At 48.5% G+C, this 9,199-nt stretch overlaps 1 protein-coding gene across 2 annotated transcripts in view; it reads right to left on the bottom strand.

Annotated features, from left to right (window-relative positions):
* Positions 1-452: 452 nt before the first annotated feature.
* OGFOD1 (2-oxoglutarate and iron-dependent oxygenase domain containing 1) overlaps positions 453-9,199 on the bottom strand; it is a 41,684-nt gene continuing 32,937 nt past the window's right edge. Inside the window, exons 14-15 of one of the 2 annotated variants that reach the window (XR_435701.2) lie at positions 8,285-8,409; positions 453-831 (exon numbers count right to left, since the gene is read on the bottom strand). The gene's annotated coding sequence lies outside the window, so the exon portion shown is untranslated. Of the gene's footprint in view, positions 832-4,217; positions 4,870-8,284; positions 8,410-9,199 lie in introns of those variants that run through there. The other variant, XR_001513958.1, reaches the window with a different exon arrangement.

Here is a 9,199-nt window from a genome sequence, read left to right as displayed (position 1 = left end):
AGGCTCGGGTCATTGGTCATGGCTGTGGTCCCGAGGCACCATGACAGACGGACCCCCCCTTCACTCCCTACAGGGGCCAATGCGGGCCCAGCGTGGGATTAATGGCGTGGGTTTCCCAGGGGAGGCTGGGTCTCTGGTAGAATATTTAGATCATTCATATCAGTGCAGGAAGGGACGACCAAGTAAAAAATGACAGCGATCGCTCTTTTTTTTTAAAAAAAATATTTTATTGCTTTTTTTCACAGAGAGGAAGGGAGAGGGATAGAGAGCCAGAAACATCGATGAGAGAGAATCATCAACCAGCTGCCTCCTGCACATCCCCCACTGGGGATATGCCCGCAACCCAGGTACATGCCCTTGACCGGAATCGAACCCAGGACCCTTCAGTCTGCAGGCCGACGCTCTATCCACTGAGCCAAACCGGTTTCGGCAACAGCGATTGCTCTTATAGCAAGTGATAGATACTCATCTACACTATGGTCATAGAAATGCAAATGAAAACTACAACCAGATATCATTTCTTAAATGTCTATCTGATTGGCAAAGATCTGGAATGCGCCGTGTGCTGCTTGGGGAGGTGGGGAGAGACGGGATCTGACAGGGATGGTGACACACACAGTGGCCCCCAGGACATAGATGGCCCATGTGCTGGCAGGAAACAACACTGCCGCTGGGAAATGATCCTATTCATTTACACCAGGATGTGGGTGCAATTCATGGTGATCCTGCTTGTATAAAGCATTGGAAGGAACCGAATGTTCAGGAATCATGAGGCATGGATGAAGTGGAATTCCAGGCAGCCCTGGAGAACAGCAGGCAGCTCTGCACATCCTGGTGGGGAGGGATGGAGAAGATACATTGTTAACCGAGGGGACTGAAGTGCAGCATCGTGTGTTTAGGGAGGTGCAGGGGGCCACTATTCATGGGGGAAGAAGGGGGAAGCTACCTAGTCACACATGTTTGTATATGAACAGAATCGGCTTGCAAGGAGACCAAGAAACACGTAACAGTGGTTGCCTCTGAGGGGGGACTAGGGAGCCCGGGTCAGCTCAGCTGGGGGGGGGCTTATAGTGTATGTTTTTGCTTTTGTTTTAAAGCATTTGAATTATGTTTGTCCTATGCTTGTATTTCTTTTACAAAGGAAAAGGAAAGAAGAAAGGAAAGAGGGAAGGGAAGAAGGAAGGAAGGAAGGAAGGAAGGAAGGAAGGAAGGAAGGAAGGAAGGAAGGAAGGTCGCTCAAAAGCCCTGCGAAGTAGTCCCCCCATTTCACAGATGCTGCCACTGAGGCAGACAGAGATGAGCTAAGTGACTTGCTTGCCAACAAAGGGCAGGGTCTGGATTCTAACCCAGACCGACTGGCTTGGTCTGTGCATTTTACCACCTTAGAGCTGTGAGGAACCTGGGGGTGGGGAAACTGAGGCTCGGAGAAAGAAAAAGGAGTTGCCTGAGGTCATGGAAAGGAGGAAGCGTGGGATTAGTGAATACGGGAGACTTGTGCTCTAGCCCCGGGGCCCCAAAAAGAAAGAGGCTTCTAGATAATGCGCAGAAAAACTCTGTTTTTGTTGTGTTCACAGTTTTAATGGACTTCAAGGCATCTGAGAAAGAAGGGCAACTAGTACATGGAGTTTATAATTTCACAAAGGTTCCGGCTTAGGATGAACAAGTTTGAAGTGAGCCAATGTACTGGGAAGACAGCAGAGGAAGAAGTTATGGCGGAAGGCGGGGGGAGACTGAAGTTGGGCAGCTCTGCTCCCCAATGGTGGCCGCCTGGGGTGTGGGGAAGCACGGGCCTTGGTTGGAAGGTCTGTAAGGAGGATTCTCTGAAAGGTTGGGGGCCTCTGGGGGGACCTTGCTGAAGGCGGCAGCCCCTGCCCTGACTTTTCCAAACAAGTGCGATCCCCCGGGGTGATTTGCTAGAATCTCTATGTTTAGTCTTTAAAGACCCAGCCTTCTAGAAGCATGTGCTTTCTCAGGGATGCTTATCCTGCTAATTGTATCTAGAGCTTAATTTTTAGTTCAAGCTGTGATGACAATAAAAGCCAAAGGGGGCGGGTGAACAGGGCTACTTGGTGGCGATAACCAAGTAGTGCTTTGGCCCACTCTTTCACAGAAACGGGTGTTAGAGTCATCACTCATCCGTCGCTCAGGTTCTGCTGGTCAGGCCTGGCCCTGGGGCCAGAGGAGGACAGAGGAGGACGTTTTTGAAATGTGTGAAACCTCGGCTTCCTTGCTCATGGCTCCTCTGCCCAGGAATTCCTACCCTGTCCTTAGATTGTCATCCCACAACTCTCTCTGCCTCCCTGTCTGCCACTGTGGGAACCAGCCCTTTTTATGGGCAATGGCATCTTCAAAGTGTTTTGGCTTCTTAATTAGCCGCCTTTCACACCCAGATGACTAGATTCCCAGACATTCCAGAGGGAGGAGGGCTGCTGAGTTCTAGACCAACCTGGGAGAGGGTCCTGGTGTCACTGCTGAAATGCAGCTTATGTAATACTAGAGGCCCGGTGCACAAATTCATGCACCAGTGGGGTCCCTCGGCCTGGCCTGCGGGATCGGGCCGAAACTAGTGGTCAGTGTGTGTCATAGCTACCAGTTGAAGTGTCTGCCCCCTGGTGGTCAGTGCACATCATAGCGAGTGGTTGAGTGGCCTTAGCATATCATTAGCATATTACGCTTTGATTGGTTGAATAGATGACCGGACACTTAGCATATTAGGCTTTTATTATATAGGATATATACATATGGAGCTTTGGGAGCTTCAATCGTTTTCATCTATGAAATGGAGGGGCGAATAGGGTTGTTGGGAAGGCTACCAGTGGCTGGTGCAGGACCACTACTCCATACATGCTGGTCCCCTTCACACTCAGATGTCACCTCCTCAACCACTCGCTATGATGTGCACTGACCACCAGGGGGCAGACACTTCAACTGGTAGGTTAGCTTGCTGCTGGGGTCTGGCCGATCGGGACTGAGTGAGACAGGCCGGACATGCCCTGGAGCCCTCCCTCGGTCCCTCCCTGGCTGGCCAACCTCCCGTGTCCCTCCCCGGCTTCACTCCTCACCACCCCTCCTCTACCCTTCAGGACATTCAGTGTTTCTCCCTTTTAACGCTGACCAGTTCGCTGTCTTGCATTAGGGTGAATGGTGTCCCTGTTGTAGTCATTAACTCCTTGAAGTTGGGGCTTATGTCTAAGGCATCATTGCATCTTTCTCGCTAGGAAGCTCAGGGTCTGGCATGAAACTCAGTAAATGTTTGTGTGCCCAGAGGCCTGCAGCTCCACTCTGTGGGCGAAGTCCGGTTCTCTCAGTCATTAGCTCCATGATGTTAGGCACGTTACTGACCTTGCCTGGAGGGCCTGACCTGTAAAATGGGAATAATTAATAATGGCACCTACATCACAGGGTTGTTGTGAGGATTAAATAAGTGAATGTGCTTAGAACAGTAGCTGTTGGCTATTCTTACGTTTTAGCTATTGTGATGAATTCTGCTATGAATATTGGGGTACAAGATATCTGCAATGAACGTGGAGGTGCAGATATTGCTTCAAGACAGTGATTTATGTCCTCTGGATACGTACCCACAGTGGACTTGCTGGATCCTTGGGTAGTTCTATGTTTAATTTTTTTTATCTGTGTATGGAATCTTTTTAGAAAATATATATATTTTACTTTTATTGACTTCAGAGAGGAAGGGAGAGGGAGAGAGAGAAACATCAGTGATGAGAGAGAATCATCAAGCAGCTGCCTCCACGAGGGAGGAGCTTCAACCTGGGCATGTGCCCTGATCAGGAATACAACCGTGACCTCCTGGATCGATGCTAAACCACAGAGCCACTCCGGTTGGGCTGTATGTTTAATTTTGGAAGAACCATCATCCTGTTTATCACAGTGGCTGTGTCATTTGCATTCCCACCAACAGTGCACACCGATTTCTCCATATCTTTGTGTGTATGCTTTCTTTTAATTTGGTTCATATCAAAGTATTACCTATTCAAATAATATATTACATATACATTTTTAAAATATATTTTTATTGATTTCAGAGAGAGGAAGGGAGAGGGAGAGAGAGAAACATCAATGAGAGAGAATCATCCATCGGCTGCTTCCTGCACGCCCCCTACTGGGGATGGAGCCCGCAACCCAGGTGTGAGCCCTGACCAGGAATCCAACTGTGACCTCCGGGTTCATAGGTCAATGCTCAACCACGGAACCATGGCAGCCGGGCAATAAATTACATATTTTTAAAAAAGACCTGCTGTGTTAAAGAGGTGAGGGTGGGTGAGTGAAGGGACAGGACAACAAGAATAAATAAATGGCCCAGGTTGGTGATCTGTCTGGCCCCTTCCTGCTTGGAAAGGCCAGGACTGTAGTAGAAACGGAACTTGGGAGTCTCCTCGGGCCTGCTCTGCCCCTTGGAGAAGTGGTGCTCAGATCCGCCAGCCGCACGCTGCTTTCAGCTACAGGAGTTCATCCGAAGGTGGAAAAACTCAAGCCTCCCAGAGCGGTGCGCCAGAGGTGGCTTCCTGCCCAAAGAGGTGGTTACGAATGCTGAGTCAGGCCTCAGCCAGCGTCTGATGCTGCCCACGCCCAGGTACGGCTCCAGGGCACTGTAAGGAGCACACACCTAGGAAACTGGAATGAATGCACTCCCGCCATCAGCTTTGATCTGAACCCTGGGAGCGTGCTGGGCCAGGGGCCGGTCCCTCTGCTCCTCGGATGCTGGGCTGACCCCCATCCCGCTGCGGCCTCTTCCCGCTGTGGCCTCTTCTAGTTTCAAAAGCATCCGAAGGCTCTTGGGTCTGCCTTGCCTTGGCAGGGCCCACAGGTCATTGTGGGCACAGCTCTGGTCACATCTTCCCATCAATGCCCCTGTGGGTTTGGCAGGGGGAGACCAAGTCAGGAGGCGGCTTGCATCAATCACAACAACAGAGAGATGAAGGAGAGTGTATTTGCGGATTAAACAAAAATCACAACTTATATAAGTCATATTGGTATTTCAAAATCAGAAGCTTATGCCTGGAGCCAGAGAAGGTTCGGAAGAACTACATCAACAGAAATGAATCAGTGTGTTTCTTTGAGTGAATTGTTTGTCAAGGCTATTGTGTCATTTGAATCCTGTGAGATCATACGTTTTCTCTCTTTTCTGAAGAATCTTCAAGTGGAACCTCAGGAGTCTCTGGCTCACCCAGAGTCATGAGTCAGGCTCAGAATCCTGCCCAGAATCTCAGGCATGGTCTTGTGGGTGTCCTCGTGCCAAACGAGGAGAAGAAAGAGGTGCCACTCCCCAATGCTTATCAGTCTAAGACCATCGGTCGAACCTTCCTAATGCCGCGACCCTTTAATACAGTTCCTCATGTTGTGGCCCAACCATAAAATTATTTTCGTTGCTACTTCATAACTGTAATTTTGCTACTGTTATGAATCGTAATGTAAATATCTGATATGCAGGATGTATTTTCAGGGGTTGCGACCCCCACAGGTTGAGAAACGCTGATTTAGAACTTTTTAGCGGGGAGAAATCAGTAAGCCAACCCTACAGGGTGGGATTGAAACGCAGGGTAATGAGAGGGGCTGGGGGCTCAGGACAGGCCTCTGTGAAGAGGGCAGCGTTGGACCAAGAGATCTGATTGACACGTAGGAGCCAGGCTTATAAAGATCTGGGGGCTCTTTCAGGTGGAGAGAACCATGAAGTGGAGTAGTTGGTCCTGCCAAATGAGTTATTTAAGATGTGACTATTGATTTATGTGAAGAGGCCGATCATTCGTTGACCAAAGATTTAAAGAGCGCCCGCTATGTGCCAACAACTGTTGAGGGTGCTTGGATGCCGTTAGGCTGGTGGAGGGAGCGAGGGTATTGTGTAACAGCCCTGGTGTCCCACGCCCTGCTGCCCCGTTCTGATCCCTGGGTGAGCGGCTCCTCTTCCTCTTGGTGCTGGCCTGTCCGCTCCCTGCCGAGTGATGGAAGAGGCCTGCCCCAGGATTTGGCCTGCGGTTCTCCAGTGATAGACACATCTCCCTGAGTCTGGCGTTCAGAATTTGGAAGTTCATTTTCCAGCAAATAGAAGTCAGTCTCCATTATCAATGTTTAAAAACATATTTTTATGTTTAAAAAAATATTTTTATTTTTAAAAATATACTTTTATTGATTTCAGAGAGGAAGGGAGATAGAAACATGAATGATGAGAAAGAATCATTAATTTGCTGCCTCCTGCATGCCTCCAACTGGGGAGGGAGCCCGAAACAGGGCCATGTGGAATCGAACTGTGACCTCCTGGTTCATAGGTCAATGCTCAACCACTGAGCCACAGTAGTCAGGCTTCTTTTTTTAAAAAAATGTTTATTTATTGATTTTAGAGAGAGAAACATTGATTTCTTATTCCACTTATTTATGCATTCATTGCTTGATTCTTGTAGGTGCCCTGACCAGAGACTGAATCTGCAAGCTTGGCTTGTCAGGACAACACTCTAACAACTAAGCTACCCGGCCAGGGCCCACTTCTAATGTTACCATCTTACACAATCATGGTACAAAGAAATTAACACCAGTGCAGCTCTAGCCAGTTTGGCTGTGGATAAAGCATCAGCCTGCAGACCAAAGGGTCCTGGGTTCGATTCCCGTCAAGGGCACGTACCTTGGTTGCAGGCTTCTCCCGGGGCTAGCTCGTGCAGGAGGCAACCAATGGATGTGTTTCTCTCACATTGATGGTTTTCTCTCTGTCTTTCCGTTTCTCTTTCACTCTCCCTAAAACTCAATGGAAATATATCCTTGGGTGAGGATTAATAAAAAAAGAAAATAAATGAAATGAACATTGGTGCAGTATTAATTACTAACCAAACTATGAACTTTAATCAGATTTCGCCAGTGCTCTCACAAGCGACCCTTTTCTGTCCCAGATCCCACCCGAAACTGTGTTATTAGCCATGTCTCCTGATCTCTTTTGCTCTGTGCCAGTTCATGATTTTCTCTCATCATTGATGCTTCTCTCTCTCTCTCCCTCTCCCTTCCTCTCTGAAATCAATAAAAAAAATCTATCTTAAAAAAATAAAGAAAGAATACAGAGAGAGCTCACATACCTTTGCTCAGTTTCTCATAATGCAGAACATCTGCTCCCGCTGGCCGCCAGCCACAGCCCACTCCCCAGGAATCAACCTTGTGACTGTTGGGGGCTTGCCCAGGGCACCCTCTCACCCTGCTTCCCTCCAGGCGTTTAGTCCAGCGTCCTAAGGTGCTTAACCTCCATTCTTTACACCTGCACACCCTCTAGTGGGGGTGCTTTGCCTACACAAAATGAGAACAAGGAGCCGGAGGGGCAGGCAGCAGGCGTGTGCATAAGTCAGCATCTAAATTCTTGGCCTCACCTGGTTCCCACCAGACCTTGACTGGCTAGGTTGGTCTTTCCCACCCCAGGGCTGAGTGAACCTGGAACAATGCTACTGGCTAACAAAAAAAGAAAGGAAAGACACCAGATTTATTACAATAGCAACCCTGACAAGTCAAAGGCAGCCTTTTCATCTCGAGATAATAATAACAACAACCTAGTAATACTGACTTTTTATGGGAGCTCTTATTAAGTGCCAGGCAGAGCTTTAAGTGCTTTATTCATGTTAGTTAGTCTAATTCTCACAGCAACACTCCCCAGAAGTTCACTGCAGGACACAGTATGTGCAGAGGTTAGCAGCTCAGGAGACCACCTGGGTTTGCCATCCTGGCCCTGCCACCTACCGGTGCAGCTCTAGCCAGTTTGGGTGGCCTTGGGTTTATGTTATATAACCTCTCATGACTCAGTTTTCTCTCTTGTAAAATGGGTGTGATGACAGGATCTCCCCCCGGGGTGGCTGTGAGGATAGAAGGAGTTAGTGTGCGTCAAGTGTGTGTAGAGAATAAATGGGAGCGACTGATGGATGAGGAATTTGAACCCAGATCTTTTTGCTGTTGAGGCCTGCGGGCTTACCCAGCACACAGACGGGAGGACAGACTCAGGGCAATTTCCATTACAGGACTGACCAGAGAACCGCTAAGGACTGTGGGGTCTGGACATGGGACAGAAGAGGAAGTGGGGCAGAAAGGGGCTGGGAGTACTCAGAGGCAAGGCCTATCCAGCTGTCGGCTCAGGTCTTACCTTCCACTAACGCCCTCAAATTTAGTCTTTGGACATTATTATGAAAGAGATTACAACTAGTCAAGACGCACCAATAGGCTTGAAAAAAAAGATGCGCATTTGTACAGCTGAATTTACAAAATGCAAATATCGACAATATTCTAGAAGTTGTTTTTTAAAACCTACCTACCTAGCATCTGACCTAGTTATACTCCTCCTGGCAACCCTCTCTTCCTGTGGCCTCCAGGGCACTATACTCGCCGGGTCCTTCTTCATCAATGGCGGCTGCTTCTCGGTCTCCTCTGTTGGTTCTGTGAATGAAGAAGGAGCCGCACAGTAGACCCAACAAGAGCAGGCAGCCACATGGCAGGCTGACAACCTCAGTGATGGAAGGTCACCACACAGGATGGTCTCATCATAAGTTCCTAACTGGGCAGGCCACGGTGAGGAGCCACATCCCAGGCTCACAGCTTCTTTAGCAAAAGTCAGTCTTAACCTGGAGCCCTATGGATTGTTCTTAGGCGTCTACGATAAAGTGCATTTGAAACGTTAGAGTAATTCTCTTTTCCGGACCCCTCAGAGTCACAACTGCAGCACCAGGGCCGAGACCAGGAAACTCCTCACTGTTAGCTTGTTGCCCACAGAGCAGCTCTCCAGTGCTGTGAAGGTTAAATGTTAACTCTCCGGCACCCAGCTATGTAAAGAAGTATGTGTTTCTGCATTTTGCATTTAATACAATCCTAGAGATGTCCTCACTTTGCCTTTTTCCTGCCTCTTTAATTGACCAACGATGGATTTCATGTAACTTTCTTTAATTTTATCTCCTTTGATTCTAAAATGTATAAAATGAACTGCAATAAATAAATAAATAAAATAAAACGAAAAAATAGAATAAAATGAACTGCAAAACTGCCATAGCAGCTAGAAGGAGAAGCCCCGCGGGTGCGCTGGCCACTGTAGACAGGTTAGTAATGGAAGATGAGGAGGATAAATTCCAGCAGCAAAACACGTGACTCCATTAATTAAGTTGAGGCTCAGCCTGGGGAGAGGCTCCACTGCGCAGCCGCAGGAGCTGGGCGGGGCCTGCGCAGGGAGCAGCTG

The sequence above is a fragment of the Myotis davidii genome, unplaced genomic scaffold, assembly GCF_000327345.1.
Source record: "Myotis davidii unplaced genomic scaffold, ASM32734v1 scaffold2621, whole genome shotgun sequence".
Classification (NCBI taxonomy): domain Eukaryota; kingdom Metazoa; phylum Chordata; class Mammalia; order Chiroptera; family Vespertilionidae; genus Myotis; species Myotis davidii.
The sequence above is the reverse complement of the archived record's forward strand: the minus strand, read 5'-3'. Positions and strand labels throughout refer to the sequence as shown.